This window comes from Cherax quadricarinatus, chromosome 21 (assembly GCF_038502225.1).
Source record: "Cherax quadricarinatus isolate ZL_2023a chromosome 21, ASM3850222v1, whole genome shotgun sequence".
NCBI classification, from domain to species: Eukaryota; Metazoa; Arthropoda; class Malacostraca; order Decapoda; family Parastacidae; genus Cherax; species Cherax quadricarinatus.
The window spans coordinates 19,546,267-19,568,766 of record NC_091312.1 but is presented as its reverse complement, the minus strand read 5'-3'; positions in this window follow the sequence as shown (position 1 = coordinate 19,568,766).

Here is a 22,500-nt window from a genome sequence, read left to right as displayed (position 1 = left end):
TACAGTTAATGGGGATCGGAAATCTCAGATCTTAGACTGTTATGACTGGTTGTAAGATACACGGAGTGGTACTGCTCGCACGAAGTCAAAACTGGTTCATTTCGTGTCAGGAACATCGCGTGGACACAGATTCAGTTAATGAACTATGACTTCATGTGCAGTAAAGTACTTATTCTGCTTTCCGTGCGGACCCTGAGCGTTACTAACAAAAACAGTAATTGGTTGTAAATTGCAATATGACAGCTGAAGCCAGGTAATATACTATTAAAATTAGAGAGGAAATAAAACTGCCTCTAAACTTTACAGTTGATATTATCCAGCACATCCCTCGCCTTGGGAAATAAGTCGTGATGATGATAAAGTTGTGAAACTCTCGTAAACGTAACTCTTCAATCTGGTCCCTTATCTAGTAGTTCGTGTATAACTATATTCCAGTTGCAATAACTTACACGCCTTCAGTCCCGGTCGTCGCCGGGACTGTGGGAGGAGTTACCAACTTGCCGCTACCGTCTCACTGAAATCACTGCTTTCTAACTCAGCATATCTCACTAGAGAACTAACAGCTGGGTTTAGTCCAAGACGAAAAGATTTTTTTGCTCTTTTCCCTTTTTTTTCTGCTTGCCTTCCATAATGAAGAAGTGAATGTATGTTCAGAACCTCGAGGGGTATTGGAGAAGTGGAGAAATGGGTTTTAGAAGGGAGTGTATTATTTACAAGAGTTTGAGAGTGAATGAAACAATTGTTGGAGAAGTGTGGGAGTAAGATGAGGATGAGTCGTTTTAGGTGTGAGAATGGGTTGTAGAAGTGTGGGTTTACATTAGCAGTACGTATGAAATATGAAGAACAATCATTAAAAGCTGGTGAGTAGGTTGTGCGTAAGTTGCAACTCTCATGCTTCTGCAGCTTACACACACACACATTACACACAGGATCTATACATGATACATACATATTATATATATATATATATATATATATATATATATATATATATATATATATATATGTATATATATATATATATATATATATATATATATATATATATATATATATATATATAAATATATGTATATAGTATATAAATATATATATATATATATATATATATATATATACATATAGTATATATATATATATATATATATATATATATATATATATATATATATATATATATATATATATATATATATATATATATGTATATATTGAGTTTTCCCTGAAGCAAGTTTATTCTTTTCTCTGAGGATGAGAGTCCCTATAACAGTTCTAGAGGTGGTACCTCCCTATATATATATATATATATATATATATATATATATATATATATATATATATATATATATATATATATATGCAAGGAATTCGTGAGAGCAGGCGAAATATACACAAACACTGATCTCTGGCTGAAGGAGACTCGAACCTACGAACCTTGGAACAAGGTACGCAGTGCTTTACCAATCTACCCACACTGGACCAATACCTTGGAGTCCAGCTTGCACTAGACTTTGATCCAAGGCAGCCAGCTTTCAGGGAGAAGGCTTACAGCTTTTCATCTCATCCCTTGCATGCATCAGCCTTACTAGAGATTTTAAAAATGCAGGGAATTCGCGAGAGCAGGCGAAATGTACACAAACACTGATCTCTGGCTGAAGGAGACTCGAACCTACGAACCTTTGGAACAAGGTACGCAGTGCTTTACAAATCTACCCACACTGGACCAATACCTTAGGGTCCAGCTTGCTCTAGACTTTGATCCAAGGCAGCCAGCTTTCAGGGAGAAGGCTTACAGCTTTTCATCTCATCCCCTGCATGCATCAGCCTTACTAGAGATTTTAACAATGCAAGGAATTAGCGAGAGCAGGCGAAATATACACAAACACTGATCTCTGGCTGAAGGAAACTCGAACCTACGAACCTTGGAACAAGGTACGCAGTGCTTTACCAATCTACCCGCACTGGACCAATACCTTGGAGTCCAGCTTGCGCTAGACTTTGATCCTATGCAGCCAGATCAGTGTTTGTGTATATTTCGCCTGCTCTCGCGAATTCCTTGCATTGTTAAAATCTCTAGTAAGGCTGATGCATGCAGGGGATAAGATGAAAAGCTGTAAGCCTTCTCCCTGAAAACTGGCTGCCTTGGATCAAAGTCTAGCGCAAGCTGGACTCCAAGGTATTGGTTCAGTGTGGGTAGATTTGGTAAAGCACTGCGTACCTTGTTCCAAGGTTCGTAGGTTCGAGTCTCCTTCAGCCAGAGATCAGTGTATATATATATATATATATATATATATATATATATATATATATATATATATATATATATATATATATATATATATATATATATATATATATATATATATATATATATTTAATATATATATAAATAATATCAAATGAAAATGCTGGCCCACAGATAGCTCCAATTTCATCCTGTTCCCTACTTGTATGTCTCATAACAATAAAAATTCTTTCAAATGAGCTGATGTAGGTAACAGCTCTTAGCTTGGCAATAAAGCTAGGGATCCTTAACCTTGTCAAACCCTGTGTATATATATATACATATATATATATATATATATACATATATATATATATGTATACATAACTGACAAATCCATTTGTTCTCAAGGCTTCCTTAACTTGTTAATCTCACTCCAAAACTCTTTCTTATTTTCAACAAAATTTGTTGATAACATCTCGCCCACTCTCTCATATATATATATATATATATATACATATATATATATATATATATATATATATATATATATATATATATATATATATATATATATATATATATATGTATATATGTATATATATATATATATATATATATATATATATATATATATATATATATATATATATATATATATATATATATATATATATATATATATATATATATACATATATTCATGAACCTTAACATTTACAGAGAATTCGTTAGTTGGTCTAGAAATCCGATTGCTGGTCACCATTTCATTTTTCTTCAGAATTCTGTATGTTCCCAGAAAATATCGACTAATATTTTTGAAAGAAAACCAACATATGCCTAAAAAAAGTAAATAAATTTCACGCTTCGCGATTATTATGAAACCAAGAGCACAAAAAAATGCCATCACGTTTTTATATGAGAAGAAGGAAGACATTTTTGGTATACAGAGAATGGAGTTGAAGTTTGTTGAGAAGTGAGTTGGAGAGCTGAGTAGTTTTGTTACAGTATTCTTAAATATTATATTACTTTTTCATTTATGTTTTTATATCGTTATTTATTGATTTTTCCCCCTTGTCTGTCTCCAAGATTGTTACGAAATGCGACATCCTATAATGAAGTTATCTATTGCTAATACTAGGTCAACTTACTGATGTTCCTTTATATATAATGCTATGGTCACTTCAGATAATATACAGTACACTATAATAATCTAATGAATAGGTACCATCTGGTGTATTCATAAGCACAAGAGTAATTTAGAGGTGTAAGTATTATTATTATAATCGCAACTAAGCGATAAACCCACAGCTCTGGAGGTGTGTATGTGTGAGTGCTCGGTATGTATTTGGATTGACCCGGCATAGACTTAGACAAGTCCCTAAATAAGGAATCAAGGAGACCAAAATGACCCTAACTGTGGACCTTCGGCAGATCCCCGAAAAGGCTATACTTCTTATTACTGAAATTGAGTTAAGTAATTCCAATTTCCCGACTACGGCAATGTGTAGATGCCAGAAGAAATGTAGATCAAGAGTTGAACTCGGGACCAGAGTTGTAGTGTCCCACGACACACATCCTCTGAAAAAGTCAAATAACACTATGTCTAAATAAGGTTCTGCGAACTGAGTTGCACAGAGTTACGAATATAACACGAGCTGAGAACAGCATTCTCCCCGACAAAGCAGAGATGGAGGTGTTTCCTCTATGAGGATCAGAGAGAGAGAGAGAGAGGAGTCGGTCTGCATATCTAACGTCTGGTGACTCTTACGATATTAACCCTGGCATGAACTGTGAGAAAAGCAAGCAGTTAGTTTGCAGCGTGCTGGCAGCCAATCAAAACTCTCCTTCAACGAGCACAATGATAGGTGTAGTTGTTACATCCGACCTACATACATAAGTTAATAATATAAGACAAATAATATAATGCATGAAAATTCTCGTTTTAGCTATTAACGAAAAAATCAGCAATATAAAATTATGTGAAAAAGCAATATGACAGTGGCACTGCTGCTGGTTTGTGTAGTCACAGGAAACAAACGCATTGTTTGTGTAGTCATCACATGCAGGAAGCAAACACAGTGTGTGGTTATCACAGTGCAGGAAACAAACTCAGTGTGTGGCCATCACAGTGCAGATAACAAACACACTGTATAGTCATCACCATGCAGGAAACAAACACAGTGTTTGCTAGTGTAACATAACTCAGGTGAATTATTTTGGTATATGGAGATGTTGTCCCCAGCTCAGTGGGGACAACATCTTCATATATCATATACCCTATTGCTGCTTTTATCTGTCTTTATAACGGAAACTAAGTAGAAACTCGAGGGACAGAGGCTGCAAACCCACCCAAGGAGAAAGACCTAGGGGTGAACATATCGCCGAGCATATCGCCAGAGGCACTCATCAACCGAAATCCTCCGCACTGAATGCTCGTATCGACAAACCCTAAACTAGCTTTCAGGAATCTCCACAAAGATTCAATCACGGTCGTATATGAGATATATATCAGGTTAACCTTGGAGTATGCAGCACCAGCATGAAACCTTCAAGTAACAGAGCATGTTAAGAAACTGGAGAAAGTCTAGAGGTATACAACGAGACTAGTTTCGGTGTTAAGGGAATGAGATGTAAGGAGAAGCTTAAGGAATTAAGCCTGACGACATGAGATGATTGAAGAACAATGGAAGAAATGATAACGATAAATAAACTACTCATAGGACTTTATGGGAAGGACAAGAATTCTGTTCGAGAGGCGAGAAACAGGTTCACGAGGGTACAGTTGGAAATTAAAGATGGGTTACAGGGATATCACGACGCATTTCTTTAGCCTGAGGGTGTTCAGGAAGTGAAGTAACCAGGAGGAAGAAGTAGTGGAGGCAGTGACTTTGTAAATGGTCCAAGTCGGACCGAAACGTCGTCGTAAGCTTCTCTCTTTTATGTGCGGGTTATTTGTGTATCGTTCCAGTCACGGTATTGTGCCTTTTTTTTTGTTATTTGTGTATCCATACTTAGTTGCACGGGTAGGAACGACAGAGCCCACAAGGTTAAGAGGAAGCAAACCCGGCATGTAGCAAGTTGAAACACACAACCAGGAACTGAGACTCGACTCCTGCAACTACACATTGGTGAACACAAACTGCAAGCAATGGAAGCATAACAGTCAAGTCAGAACGAAATACTTTAAAACTAGTGAGAATGAACGGCAGTGTAGATCATTAAGGAAACTGAAGAACGTTACAAAGCAACAGAGACAACACAAAGTAAATAATTCTTGGGAAAGAGGAAGAGAATATAGAGATAACGAAGAGGAAGAAAGTGTAGAAAGCACGAGGAGAGCTTACTAAGTATAAGTCCAGCCATTTAAATAAAAGATCTATAGTTAAAATGAAATAAAGTACATAGTGTAGGAAAGAGAGAGAGAGAGAGAGAGAGAGAGAGAGAGAGAGAGAGAGAGAGAGAGAGAGAGAGAGAGAGAGACAGAGAGAGAGAGACAGAGAGACAGAGAGAGAGACAGAGAGAGAGACAGAGAGAGAGACAGAGAGAGAGACAGAGAGAGAGACAGAGAGAGAAATAAGCTGACAAATTGACCTAACTGCTGAACATTTTGCTACCAAGATGGGAGTCCCTGATCCAGTTAGGGAACCTCCTTTGTTAGCAACAAAAACTGTATCACAATTATCAGAGGTGACAATAAGGCAGGATAAAGTATATCTCTTCCTTAAATTTCTGGATCAAGAAAAGGCTGTGGGCCCAAATAAGGTGAGCCCATGATTACCTGGAGCATATTTGGAGAGGGTCTCGGGGGTCAATGCCCCCGCAGCCCGGTCTGTGACCAGGCTACAAGTGAGAAGATGTGCAGACCAGCTGGCATCACCTAGAACTCGCATCTGTCAGCACTGCCTAGCACAGTGTAAATGGCATTCTTTGTGGAAAGAGGGAAATGTAATCCCTTTTCATGAAAAAAAGAAGAGCAGAGCGGAAATCAACAACTACTGACAAGTGATACTTCTGTTAATAATGACAAAATTCTCGAGACAATAATCTTACGGCAATAATCTTTGTGATCGTCAATATGGCTTCAAAATAAGGTCGCTGTGCTGCTGATCTGTTAAACTCTACTATGTGGCAACAATCATTGGTTGAACTCAGGATCATCCATGTATTGGCACTAGACATTGTTGGTACCTTCGATCGAGTATGCACTATACCATCTTAGTGATTACCTGCGAGGTATATTTCTAAGAGTAGTTCTGAAAGGGATATAGTCAACAAGACATTCATTCAGTTCCAATGTTCCACAGGAAAATACACTTAGTCCATTGTTATGGAATGTCTGCTTCAATGATCTTCACCTCAACTCCGAAACTCATGCCTATGCAGATGACTGCAGTCTGACATTTACTTTTGAAAGAGGAAATGTCAGTTGCTCTCAAGTACATCACCAGCCAGGTACAGCAATCTGGGGGAAAACGAGGGTAGGTTATACTTGCTTCTGAGTAAACACAGATGACGATGGATTCTGGGCACCATGATGTTAATGCTGGAGCAGTGGCAAGCAAGGATGAATGTTGATGTTTTGGAACCCGGGAATAGGTGGATATCTTCGGAAGAAATTTAATTCAAAGCTGTTTATGAAGAACCAATAAGTAAATCTTGCAAGCAGTGGTAGCAAAGATGCTAACAGCACTATGTCATATCTCGTAACTGCTCGACAGTAGAGCTGCAAAACTCTGTACGAGGCATAAGGACGCACACACCTTGAGTATGCTCCACTTTCTTGGATTGCCTGTCTCGCGTCTCATTTAAGACTTCTGGATAGAACAGAAAACTGAGCCTGGATAGATTTGTCATTCCAGCAGAGCCGCCTTCAACACCGTAGAGATGTGGGAGGGCTTTTTGTTAAGTACTAGGCCAATATTGTGAAGGTACCACACTTAGTTCCACTTCGCGGACAGCGATAAGATAGCTTGTATACAACAAGACGGCAGTAAACAGCAACTATACACTCTGGCTGTAACCTTCTCAAGGACGTCACTTCATCTGAAATCACATATTCCTAGAATAACTCGAGTCTAGAACATGTTCGTACAGCATAACAACATAGGTGAAATAAAATCAGCTGACCAAATGAATTCACTGCCTCACAGATACCTCCAACTTCATCCTGTTCCCTCTTTGTATGCTTCAGTGCAATAGAAAAGGCTTTCAGATGAACTGAAGTAGGTAACAGCTCTTAGCTTGTATGTAAAGGTAGCAGGTTTGAGCCTAACCCTGTAAAACCCAAGAGGTTAAAGATATTAAACAGGTGGAAAATACAGAATAAAAAATTAAAGATACGTATATTTAATAATTAAAGTAAGAGCAAGCATAATATGAAGGCAATACGAAGCTCTTGAAGGACGCCAGATGATGAATGGGAGATGGAGGAGATTAATGAAATTAATACGAGAGGAGCCAAATGAAGGCCGCAGAGACGGCTGATGAGGTGAAAAGGATAATGTGACCCATAGTAGATAATGAAGATAGTTTGGTAATGAGAAGGGAGGACGTCACTTCCTGAGAAATGCATGTGACAAAGGTGATAAATTCATGTGATATAGGCGATAAATACATGTGACAAAGGTGATAAATTCATGTGATATAGGTGATAAATGCATGTGACAAAGGTGATAAATACATGTGACAAAGGTGAGAAATACATGCTATGTGCATGAGAGAGCAGAGGAGCAAGAAAGAGCTTTACTTTTATTCTATAAAATAATACGCAATAAAAAATAATCATTAAGCAGGAAGGGGCATGAAGCAATAACGGAAGGACAATGAAGTTGAGCGATAACGAGAAAAAAGTCCTTGTGATGTTTGGATGGAAGAAAAACAGAAGAACGAGAAGGGAGGGTGATAAAAGGAAGATTGGCAAACTACTCACTAAAGTGAGAGTCAAGGAAGAAGCGGAAGTGAGGGATTTTATGAGAGCGAGACAGAGTTTTCCGCGAGGGAAGAACTCACTCCCCTGAAATTAATATATTCGTCAAGGTAGATGAGAGACAAGACTCTGAGATCACCAAAGATCACTCCGAAGAAGCCAGAAAGATAAATGAAAAGTTTATCTTCACAAGGAACACACACACACACACACAGCAGAGACAGGTAAACAAAGGTGGACTCTAAGGATGAAGGAAAGACAGGAAGAGGCAGGACAGGAGACAGGAACTCATCCACAGAGAGAGAGAGATATAGCAAGAAGAGACGGTCAACATTGCCCAACTCTATTCCTCCAATATTCCACCCCCTTCCTCAGTCCACTATCCATCAAACCCAATAGACCAGAGATTCCCATTCTTTTCGAAAATGAGGACACTCTTTTTCAGCCTCAAAAAATTCGCGGACCTCCACATGATTGTACTTGAAATTTTGGGCTCCGGTAATTTAGAAAATACATAATGGTTCCACCCCCCCAAAAAAAATATATATATATATTATGAACCCAATAACGTTTTTAAATTAATTCGTATTTTATTCATCACAGCTTCAAATACATGCATTTTAAAAATGCTCGTACATATATTTGCGAGACATTATTTAGTCAGTCTGCAGGAGGCGTATTTGCTTATTTGTAATACACTTATTGAGACGACTGGTGTAATTTTTGCAGCTTTCGTGGACTGAATGTCTGGTTAAGGATTCAATTCTGAAGCTGATTCTTTATCCATCGTGCTTAGGTATTTCAATTGCATTGCAACAAGTACAGAAAACAGAGCTTCACAGATATATAGGAGAGTTCTGAGCACGCAGAACGAACATTGCTAGAACTTAGACAGGTGTTTCAGTGTGAAGATTAGCTTTAAAGAAATTCTTGAAAGTTCAATTCAGCTGGCTTGTTCTTTGGACGCTAGATGCACAAGCAAACGCAAACACACACACACACACACACACACACACACACACACACACACACACACACACACACACACACACACACACACACACACACACACACACACACACACAGAGGGGTTAGGGGTATAATTAGTAACCTATATGCAGAGTAACAAAAGAAACACACTAAGAGCCATTAGTAGCGCAGCAAAAGAGAAAAAAAATGTCGAGAGGAATAGAAATTAAACATTATCAGGGAGTAATAGTATTCTCTCTCTCCCAGAGTGATGGGAAGATGGAGAGGAAAAATTTAGGTAAAGTTTCGCTATTTTTCTTTAACATATATAAACGGCAAATGTATAAAGGAAACAGAGGCACAATGAACTATTACAATGAAACGAAGGCATTAGATGTTACTAGAAAAATTAAAAGTAAAAGACAATAATTATATTAATGGAATAATGTTGCGCATAGTATTCTGTAATTAAGGCGTTTGCTGACGAGAGACGACCTAAATTCAGCCACAGTTACACACTGTAGCCATAGTTACACACTGCAGCCACAGTTACACACTGTAGCCACAGTTACACACTGTAGCCACAGTTACACACTGCAGCCACAGTTACACGCTGTAGCCACAGTTACACACTGCAGCCACAGTTACACACTGTAGCCACAGTTACACACTGTAGCCACAGTTACACACTGTAGCCACAGTTACACACTGTAGCCACAGTTACACACTGTAGCCACAGTTACACACTGCAGCCACAGTTACACACTGCAGCCACAGTTACACACTGCAGCCACAGTTACACACTGCAGCCACAGTTACACACAGCAGCCACAGTTACACACTGCAGCCACAGTTACACACTGCAGCTACAGTTATACACTGCAACCACAGTTACACACTGCAGCCACAGTTATACACTGCAGCCACAGTTATACACTGCAACCACAGTTACACACTGCAGCCACAGTTACACACTGCAGCCACAGTTACACACTGCAACCACAGTTACACACTGCAGCCACAGTTACACACTGCAGCCACAGTTACACACTGTAGCCACAGTTACACACTGCAGCCACAGTTATACACCGCAGCCACAGTTATACACTGCAACCACAGTTACACACTGCAGCCACAGTTACACACTGCAGCCACAGTTACACACTGCAGCCACAGTTACACACTGCAGCCACAGTTACACACAGCAGCCACAGTTACACACTGCAGCCACAGTTACACACTGCAGCCACAGTTATACACTGCAGCCACAGTTATACACTGCAACCACAGTTACACACTGCAGCCACAGTTACACACTGCAACCACAGTTACACACTGCAGCCACAGTTATACACTTCAGCCACAGTTACACACTGCAGCTACAGTTATACACTGCAACCACAGTTACACACTGCAGCCACAGTTACACACTGCAGCCACAGTTACACACTGCAACCACAGTTACACACTGCAGTCACAGTTACACACTGCAGCCACAGTTACACACTGTAGCCACAGTTATACACTGCAGCCACAGTTACACACTGCAGCCACAGTTACACACTGCAGCCACAGTTACACACTGCAACCACAGTTACACACTGCAGCCACAGTTACACACTGCAGCCACAGTTACACACTGCAACCACAGTTACACACTGCAGCCACAGTTACACACTGCAGCCACAGTTACACACTGCAGCCACAGTTACACACTGCAACCACAGTTACACACTGCAACCACAGTTACACACTGCAACCACAGTAATACACTGCAACCACAGTTATACACTGCAGTCAAAGTTATACACTGCAGCCATAGTTATACACTGCAACCACAGTTATACACTGCAGCCACAGTTATACACTGCAGCCACAGTTACACACTGCAACCACAGTTATACACTGCAGCCACAGTTATACACTGCAGCCACAGTTATACACTGCAACCACAGTTACACACTTCAACCACAGTTACACACTGCAACCACAGTTATACACTGCAGCCACAGTTATGCACTGCAACCACAGTAATACACTGCAACCACAGTTATGCACTGCAACCACAGTTACACACTGCAGCCACAGTTATACACTGCAGCCACACTTATACACTGCAGCCACAGTTACACACTGCAACCACAGTTACACACTGCAGCCACAGTTACACACTGCAGCCACAGTTACACACTGCAGCCACAGTTACACACTGCAGCCACAGTAATACACTGCAGCCACAGTTACACACTGCAACCACAGTTATACACTGCAACCACAGTTACACACTGCATCCACAGTTACACACTGCAGCCACAGTTACACACTGCAGCCACAGTAATACACTGCAGCCACAGTTACACGCTGCAGCCACAGTTACTCACTGCAACCACAGTTACACACTGCAGCCACAGTTACACACTGCAGCCACAGTTACATACTGCAACCACAGTTACACACTGCAACCACAGTTACACACTGCAGCCACAGTTACAACTTCAACCACAGTTACACACTGCAACCACAGTTACACACTGCAACCACAGTTACACACTTCAACCACAGTTACACACTGCAACCACAGTTACACACTGCAGCCACAGTTACACACTGCAACCACAGTTACACACTGCAACCACAGTTACACGCTGCAGCCACAGTTACACACTGCAGCCACAGTTACACACTGCAGCCACAGTTACACACTGCAGCCACAGTTACACACTTCAACCACAGTTACACACTGCAACCAAAGTTACACACTGCAACCACAGAATGAAAGAAGATAGGACCTGGGTGTGTGTGTGTGTTGTACTTCAGAAAATAAAATTTTTAATACGGGTCTCGGTTAGGTGACAGCTCTTTCAGTGGTTCCATGTGTGGGACTCTGTGATTCCGGCTCTATGGCCGGTGCGAGAATGATTGCTGTTCTCAATGGGGATTCCGGTGGCCCGTAACCGAGGCGCAGCAGGTTGCAGCACACGGCGCTGTCTACTGTCGTGTTATGTAAACGTGGTGTAGCCATTGGCAATTAACCACGATCCTTTAGAGTTGTCTTCATTCCGGTGTACAACGATGATGAAGCTCTTCTTCAACTGCTCAGGCTAGAGTGTTTATGAACACACGAGAAAGCGGGATAGCAGATAGCAATGGCTGTATCCACTGGCTGATAATCCTAGTGCACCTCATTCTCTCTTACCATACTTGCAAACCACTGTCATCCACTACCTTTTTCCACTACACACATCTACGTCACTTCCCTCTCCACCTCACCTACTACACTTACTCATTCTCTTCCACTAAACCTTTTCCCTGCTATCCTCTGTCACATCATTTACCATGTTTATCTATTACACTCATCACTATACTACATCCCTAACTCTCATTTACCAAACTATCCTTCTGTCTTGCTACTCTGTCACTTATGCCTTATGTTAAAGTCCTTCTCACTACCTTCCCTGTGCTGGAATCATGAACTCATTGGAACGTTGATACAATAAGAAACGGGAAGTGTAATCATTGGAACACTGATACAATAAGAAACCCGAGAAGCCTTAACCACTACGGGAAGTGTAATAAAACATGTGCAAGGAAGAAGATGGCAGAATTTAGACTGGATAGCTGCCAAATTAAGACGAAAAAATGAACACGGAATGGGATATGAATCCAAATGTTTTGTGTGAGGAGATGAAGGAAAAGTTTAAGAGAGAGTGGGAAGAAGAGTAAAGAACATGAATGATGATTGTAGCATAGAAATGAGCTCAGAGAATCAAAGAAGAAATGGAAAAAAAATGTTAGACGAGGCGGAGTGAATGAGGGAGAGGGCAGACGTTGTTGAAAATGCAAGGAGGAGAAAAGGAAGAAAACTTTTTCAGACCTGTTTACAGAAGACCAGAAAATGGTAAGACCATGAGAGAGAACAGGTGGAGGCAAACTAAACAATCTGGATACGCATACAAGGGAAGAAGAAAAGAGTGAAAACTCTTCTTATTTACTGGTTCATCGAAGCTGGAAACAAATCAGAATTAAAGCTATTGGAGGATGACAAAGAAAAATAAAGCAGGTGTAAATTTTTGGTCGATTAATATGTCCTGATGAGACAAAAACTGCTTGTTCACGCCAGTTCGCATCCCACTGTTATTATGAGTGAGGGTCTTAAGGTGAAAACTGAACCTGAAGGAAATGGTTAGGAATGACAGTGAATATCTGGACTGAGTCAGGTTAGAGAAGGAGAGAGAACAGTTACTGATACAAACAATGAAAAATACAGACTGAATTCTCCAAAAACCCACACTGAGGAGAGGAACCTTATAACGACGTTTCGGTCCGTTCTGTGTGACTTGAAAATGGTTCAAAACGGACCGAAACGTCGTCATAAGTTTCTTCTAAGTGTGGGATTCTGACGAACTGCTGCAGCCACGGAATTGTGAGCGTAGCGAAGTAACAGAAAAGAAGGAAACAGTAGACTCAGGAGAAACCCAACCTTCAATTCTTCTTCCCCCTCCATTTACACTATTACACCCTCCTTCCGCTCAAACATAACAACCTTAAATCAACCCGTCCACCTACACTCACAATCTCCTAGACTTTTCACCTACTACTACACAGAACACCTACCACTCCACGACACCCTTCCATATCACCAACTGTATATAATTCAAGCCACAGATTCTCCACCTTTTGCTCAATACTGAATGCTAACATCACTTTGTAAATCACAATAAACACACATAGACGTGCCCAATCACTAATTGCTTCCACCCTTCCCACTTTCCTTCATCACCGAAGGAAGTGTACTGACCCAGGCCATTATAGTAGACAAATGCAGATAGACTATCACAAAAAAACAGTGAATTAAAAGAACAAATATCAGAGATCATACCTGACACCAGAATCTTCATGGATATTAATTTACTTAAAAATAGAAAAGCAATATTCTCTGAAGAGTTACAAATGACACGCAAAGAAATGAATAAAACAGATGAAGCAGAAGAGTTTGAAGGTAATAGTGGCAGTAATATAAACCCTATCACTATACAACAGGGGAAGGAAACACCAGTATAAAGATAAAAACGAGGGAAATAGCATACACCACAGTGGCACTGGCAAGGAGAGCCCACAAAGACAGGGCTGCGACAGCACTGGGATGAGATGAACCAGCGAGAATGGCTCAGGATTTTACCCTAAATGCACACTGCTAAGAAATAGAGAACTGGAAGCTGTTGGGCGGTAACGACCGCACAGCACCTGCTGGAAGCAGATCTAGTGAGGAAAAAATGTGAAGCCACAACCCAGGAAGGGAAACAGACCATACCACGGGCGGGCTCCCACCGAGCATGCGGAGGCTAGACAGGATGTTGCAGGTTTGGATCCACCGGCTGCGACTTGGCTACCCTACCGCCAGAAGGCTCATCGAACGCGTGCGAGAGGAGCGCTGCTACCGTTGTGACCAGATGGTCCCCAAGCCACTAGTGCACTACCTTCTCGACTGCCCAGCGACGGTGCCACTCCGACGGAGGCACTTCCCAATGGCACCTGGGGACCCGACTCGAGAAGACACCGCAGCCCGGCTGGTGTACCTGGCCGTCCGAGACCTGGGAACTCTCATCCCCGTCCTGACTGCCCACCCGCCGCCTCGATGACGACGCCACCTATAGACAATGATTCGCCACTACCTCCCCTGTCTTTCGGTTCTCCTACCCCTCATTTTCTCCTGTCTTTCATCCCCTACCTTCCCTTCCCCACCGCCAAAAAAAAAAAAAAAAAAAAAGAAAAAAATCCAATGGAGCCTTAACTCACCTAGAGCCATGCCACACAACCAACAATTGTTGAGGCAACAAGTGTCCGAAGACCTTGGGCCCTAGAGACGCCTGCTGATGAAGCCCAAGTGGACGCCTGCTGATGAAGCCCAAGTGGACACCTGCTGATGAAGCCCAAGTGGACGCCTGCTGATAAGGCCCAAGTGGACGCCTGCTGATGAAGCCCAAGTGGACGCCTGCTGATGAAGCCCAAGTGGACGTCTGCTGATGAAGACGTGAAGTGAGACGACACTCCCCCCCGGGGAGTCACCGCAAGAGAGAAGATGTTACCCTCCATCCGGAGGGCCCAAGAGAGAAGACAGAAGAAAGAAGAGGATGAACGACACCCCCCAACCCGGGGGCCATCGCCGGGTCACCATCTGGAGAAGACCCGGGCCGGAAGTACCGGCAAATCTCTAATGAATGAATGAATGAACCACGGGCGGGGATAGAACCCGCGGCCAGAGAGTCTCAAAACTCCAGACTCTCTGATCGCGGGTTCTATCCCCATCCGTGGTATGGTTTGTTTGCATTCGTGTCATTACGATTTCGTGAGTCATGTTTAAGGAAAACAAATCAAGGAGGAGATAGTCTTTGAAGGCAACTCAATAAGAAAAGGCAATAATAGTTAAATTAGTGACAAAATGTTAGGTAAAAGGGCAAAGATGTAACTAATGTGACATTTTATTGTCGCAATGTTTCGCTTGAGAAAGCTCCTGGAGAGCGAAACGTTGCCACAATGAAATGTCACATTAGTTACATTTGTGAGAAAGAGATATGGTTGAAAACACAACAAATGATATGACAAAAAGAGAAAACAAGAGTAGGAGGAGAACTTCGTAAAGAAATGGAAAAAGAGGCTGAGTTTTCTTGATGGAAGCAGAGAAGCAAAGGTAGGAAATACCAGAACACCGACAAAAAAAAAAAGTGAAAGCAAAAGATGGCAGAAAGCAGAGAAGCGAAAAGATGAATCAGAAACGAATATGCGCATGTGAGAAGAGATATTCAGCTGGGATCTGAGAATTACATAACTTAAAAAGCTAAATAATAACGAAACATCGATAAATCATCATTTTAGCTGGGAATCTGGCATACTGGATGAGCCACAGGGATGTCATGCAATATTTTTTTCAGTCTAAGGATTGTAAGAAACTGGCTCGACTTGGATGAGGAAAGAATAAAGGCAGATTCATATACAGTTTTCAGAATTGGCATGTAAGGATAGTGAGGATAGTAATTAGTCTGATCGTGAGCAGTTATAAGGCTGGTTCAAGACTCGATCCGCGCAACTACAATAAGGTGAGCGCAGGCACACATTCTCCAGACGTGGGATCAAATATAAAAACAAAGTAACGGCGCCTCGCGCTTAAGGAATAATCTCTCCACTCAGTTGGTTGAGCGACTGGGATCAGGAGCCACAGTTCGCTCCCAGCAAATACAAAGAAACGCTCACAATTGTAAGGTAATAAAAACACACACACAAAGCCTTATATATTCGGAAGGACGCTACGATTTAAAGTAACTTTTAACGCTGTTCCATTGAGAGTCAGCATTAAAGAACTAGCGCCAGTGCTAAAACACGACCTGATAATTGAAACGAAATGCTACTGTTTTAAAATGTCAGGCAATTTTTCAAAAAAGGTCTATTGCCAATTCCTTTTCAGCCCATATAAAATGCAGCGATTTGTTACCGTTGAATGCTCTCATTTTACCAGATAAATAAACAATATCAGTCATCATAAAATTTATAACAATAGCGAAAACATTTTTAATAGCAACAGCAATAATAATGTATAAAATAACACGAAAATAATACTTCTAGCATTATAATGATGACATTACAATGTTTCCATTCAATTCTTCTGTGGTTCGGTACAATATGGCAAGTCTGTCCCACGCTCTCTGGCTGCCCTAACCTCACCTTGTCATGGATAATAAATCTTGCTTTAAAATAAGTGTTTGAATAAGTTGTTTACATAACCGACAAGATGATATATATAAAATATTTATGCAAAACTTTTGGAATTTTTTTATTCTGGAGAGTTTTCAGTCCAATACAGAGAGATGGTGGAAGATAATGAGGAGTTCGAGATAGTCAGTCCCTCAGCCTGGAGTCGAGGTGAACACCTCTCCTTCTGCTGAGACTCCGTGAAATGTATCTAACCGTGTTTGCAAGAGTGAACCCCTTTTTCTAAAGCCTGAATTATTTTAAGTAGAAATAAACTCTCAGTGTAATTAATAAGTTAGTAAAAATAAATTAGTAAAACTCATTTATTGTGAAATGCGTCAGAATCAAGGAAATCAATTCCTTGACTTAACCACGTAGAGTTGACTGGCACCCGTGTTTTCCAGGCATTATGTCAGCACTATTACTCTCATATAGGGAGGCCTGGATGACGCCACCTTCTGTCTCTGTCAGTCTATGTATGTCTCTGGTCGTCCGTTCTAGTCAGCAAGACTCTTGCAAGGTCTACTGAGCGTAGCGAACGAAATCACGCAGTAGTGCCACACAAATCACTTGAGTAGAATCGTGAATTCATGGCCAAATCGTGTGTTTTTTTGTGTTGCTTAAGCACGCTCGAACGATCATTATGGAGAACTGGAGCAGAGATAAAGTGTTGAAACTACAATAGGTATCCTTGTAAAGCGAATTATCGTCATTCTCTCTACCGTGAACATTAAACACAGTCGTATAACCCAAGACGAGTGAACAAGTGATGATAATTCGAGTGATGTTAACACATTAGACTCGGCATCTTGAACATACTTAGTGAAAAAACACTGATGTCCAAGGAACAATCCAGTGTTACTAAACTGCACGACGTCGTTCAAGAGAGGAATCATCCCACCTTCGATCATGCCATCGAGTTCGGTGTTACCATAAATTTGGGTACGATACACACACGCAGATAAGTCCTCCCATACTCATTTTTGACCGTTTTAGCCACAGCTGATAAATACTGATATGAGATAGGGCTAACCAGAAGACGCCGTGATATATGGGCGCTCACCCAAACACTTCGTTCCAGGTGATATATACTTGAAACACTGATCGATATATATCCAGGAAAGTATTAACCCTGGTCATGATGACTACTTACAGCCGTGGTACGCAGATAGCCAACACTGAAGAAGATCCCCCGAAATGCGGCTGCTTGGGTTTTGAACTGTCAACCAATAAGTTCCTTTTAATAGTCATCAGTGGTCTTTAATACAGTTATCATTGAAAGGTCCCACATTTTACGATTCTTTCTAAACTCTTTCATGAATCTTAATATTTGTTCCACGACAGCATCAGTTTCGACTGGGGGTGTATTTTTTCCCATTAAAATTCATCATTCAATTAACAATAATGAAGGGAACCTCAAAATATGTCTCATTGAATCTACTCTCAAGGTAAGGAATACAAAGTGTTTTTTTATTCTCCATTGAGAAGGAAAACAACATAAAAGATTGGTTCCTGTCCCATCTAAACTCTTTTAAATGCAGCCTAACTGCGTCCGCTCGAGATGTTAAAGCATTGAGAAGATATTAAAGCAGTGAGTTGCTAAATTATTGAGATGTTAAAGGAGTGAGTTATTAAGTTAGTGAGATTTTTAAAGAAGTGAGTTGTTAAATTTGTGATATGTTAAAGCGGTGAGCTGTTAAATTAGTGAGCGGTGAGTTGTTAAATTAGTGAGATATTAAAGGAGTTAAATTAGTGAGATATTAACGCAGTGAGTTATTAAATTAGTGAAACGTCAAAGCAGTGAACTGTTAAATGAGTGAGCAGTGAGTTGAGAAATTAGTGAGATATTAATAAAGCAGTGTTGTCTGAGCGTAAATATAAGTCAGATAACTGTTCAAGTAAATTATCAGAAGTTATTAAAAAAAGAGAGAGAAGAAGTGGAGATATGCTGTAGTTATTGCAAAGGGCAATTTTTTTTCGTTCTCACCATTAGTTTACCCATTCCTTCCCCCTCCTTTCTCTCTTTCCGAAATACATATTTTAGGACTCTGCATAGCCTGCTCCTGCTCCTTGATGTAAGGCAGACTGTGTAAACGTTACATCGAACTGACTTTCGTGTGGACTGAGCGAGAGAAAAACAATCCAAAAGACATTGACAAATATAAACAACATATATCTGACGTGAGGACACGAGAAAAGAGAATAAAAAAAAGCGAGAGTAGAGGGATGGTGAAAAAAAGATGAGTGAAACTTTTGTTGAATCCCTCAGCTGGGTATACCTGGAGGGTGTTCCGGGGGTCGACGCCCCCGCGGCTCGGTTCATGACCAGGCCTCATGATCAGTCGCTAGATGAATCCCTGACCAGATGTGTAGTTACACTACAAATTTGTACCCTTGATCTGGTATGACGACTTAGTCTACCGGCAAAAAATAATAGATACAACCATAATTTTTAAAGGGGTGTACCGGTAAGCCAGCGGAAGGCCTCGCACAGATGACCAAAAGCTCCAGCTGTGGGTCATCATATGACTAAGACCCGCGCCAAGTAATACTTCTCCTGTTTCCTGATAAACCTTACCTTACCTAACGTAACCACCGGCAAATCTATAAACACTACTATCCGACTACATTATACACCTCTTTAGCAATAACCTGAAGGACTGATCTCTAAGGATAGTTCTTAATGGAGTAGAATCTGTCAGCCACTCAGTGCCAAGGTTCTACTAGGGAGTTCCTTATTATAAAATGTCAACTTCAACTATCTACTTTACCTTACATCTGAATGCTATGTATTCCCAGATGACTGTATTCTACCCTTAACTTACTCGTATGCAAGAAAAGAGATGCTCATTGTTTTATTGTAAATCAGCTTATTGATATAATTGGCTGGGGAAAGCGATGATAGGATAGATTAGACTGTGAGAGAATACTGTTGGTGATGGTCTCTACAGTACATACTGCAGTATTGGCTCTGGTGTAAGATTGTGGTAACGAAGCTTTGGGATCAGAGAAGGAAGAATGACAAAGTATATCATTCTCTCCCTACTGCGGTTCCTGAAAATTCTAGACAACTTACAAGTTAGCCCTCACCTGGAGTATACATCACTCTCTTGGACTTGTATACTCACCTGATGTTCAGAAAGATAAAGAGAGAAGAAAACAGCGATGTCACATTAGAAGCTCACTCGTCCACACTAGGTCTATCAGGCAGCTGATGAGCGTCGGGAGAACGTCAGCGCCTGACAGTACACAATATGCTATATGAATACAATAAAAAGCATTCTCGAAGACACTACTAGAAATCTACTAATTAACAGCAACCCCTACTGCAGCTTCCATTTCAGCATCTAAATGCTGAAATGGAAGCGTTTCACATCTGCAGCATTGTAAGGGAACACCCCCGGCTACATCTATTTTAAGTAAAAACCCCTAAACCAGGCACTCCTTTATGCCCTATAATCTCCCAGGTTACCACCCACACATACCAACTCCTTAAAGACGTAACGACCCCATTTATCGCAACACACATTCTTGCTGTGATTTAAAATCCACCAGTGAATTCTTTGGCATTCTTTGCTGGAGCCGACCCTCGGACGTGCTAGCCTCTCCCTCGGTGTTAAGACCCTCCTCACGAATGTCGCTGATAAACATAACTGTCTACATAATCCTTTCTCCATGTGTATAACAACCCAACACTTTCCCCGCAACGACTCAGTAGCACCAGATTAAAGAAACTCTTCTTAGCTTCCACCATTTAGGTTGTCCCACTTGGGTTGTCCCTTTATGAGTCCACTCTTCTAAGTTTTTCGTATGAGAGATCGACATCAACGCCCTCAATGGCAATGTCGTTAATCTTATAAAATATTGTCACACGTTAACACATTCTTACAAGTACTCGTTCATACAAATACAGTCTCATACGAATACTAACATTCATTAAAACTTTAATGTAAACAAACACTCAAATGAACACAAACACTCCTATACAACGAATCTCTCATACAAATTGAAGCACGTTTATACAAACACAAATCCACTCACACAAACACAGACCCTCTCATACAGCCACAAATCCTCACATATAAACACGAGCTTTCTCAAATAAACACAATCCCGCTTCATACAAACAAAAATTCTCGCAAACAGAATCCATTCAAGCAAATCCTCTCCTCGGCCATCTCTCTCTCTCTCTCTCTCTCTCTCTTCTGCCCAACTATCACAGTCAAACACACAAAACATATAAATTAAAAAAAAAAAAAACGCACGAACATACAAGTACACAAACACACGAAGCTCACGGCATCCAGAGAGAAAACTCCAGGACGAGTGGCGCCATCCACTCTCAACTTCTCCTGTCTCCGGTAACTCACAGACCCGTACAGACACACACACACATTCAGTCCGCTCGTGGAGGCTCCAAATTTGACTGATCGCCCTAAATTGAACTTATGCAAATAGCTTCAAGGAGTCCGGGTGGACTCGAGTGCCCCGACCTCATTTTTATGGGGGCTTTCCAGGTCTCAAGAATTCTGTGATTTTTAGGACTTTTCGAGAACTTTCTCTTTTTTAGGACTTCCTCTTTTTTAGGACTTTCTTTTTAAAAGACTCCCATTTTTCTCTTTTATTATGACTTTTTAGGACTTTCTCTTTTTTTTTTACTTGATGTTCATTCTGTTTGTCGATTCTACTAATTTTTCTTCTTAAGCGTGCTATGCCGAGGTTCACGATCGTTCCAGGTTATATTGACCTTGGAAGCCTCTCAACTACACTATTATTCCCATAACCTCCTCACCACCAGAGAAGAATACTTTAATCTCTAAACTAGGACTTAAAGTTAACTTTCAACGTATCAACACTGGGAGGAAATACACCTCCTGGTTCGTATGTGCACACCATTTTTTCATCATGTATATTTTTTTATGTTTAGTATATGGTAATCTAGTACATACATGTACACAATAAAGATTTCCAGTCAATGTACGAATTCCAGTGCCAGTACTCAAATTTAGTGTTTTTTTTAACAGCAGTTTTCTTCCAGCTCAGAGATATTCTAAATTCTGAAATTAAAAAAAAAGCAATATATGACAGATAAAAGGAAGATATCATTATATTCTTTCCGAATCAAATGGAATGTTTTTTTTTTTTTTAAATTTTTTTTTTTGGGGGGGTGGGGGGGAACCAATTTTGAGAGCGGAATTTCAGCCCAAAATACAACATGGCTATAAAAAAAAAAATGACGTGAAACTCATTTAGCCGATAGCATTATAAATGCAATGAGAAGTTGGAGATATCTCGAATCACAGAAGCCTGGGATAGCGCAGACGCTTCTCAGGGCAGTTTAGGGTCAGGTAGATTCTCCAGCTTTGCAGATGAATGGTTCAGAGAACCGACATGTTGATAAATTAGACACATGTGCAACTCTTGGGTATCTTTATTGAGGATACCCAAGATAAAGATACCCAAGAGTTGCACATGTGTCTAATTTATCTAGATTCTCCAGGACGGGTCCTGCCCCGGGTCTTCTCCATGAGGTGACCCCCGGCAGCCCTCAAGGCAGTGTCAATATAATTTACGGTGTTTTAGCGCCATTAAAAAAATGGGATTTTGATTATCTTATCACGTAACTTTTATGGCC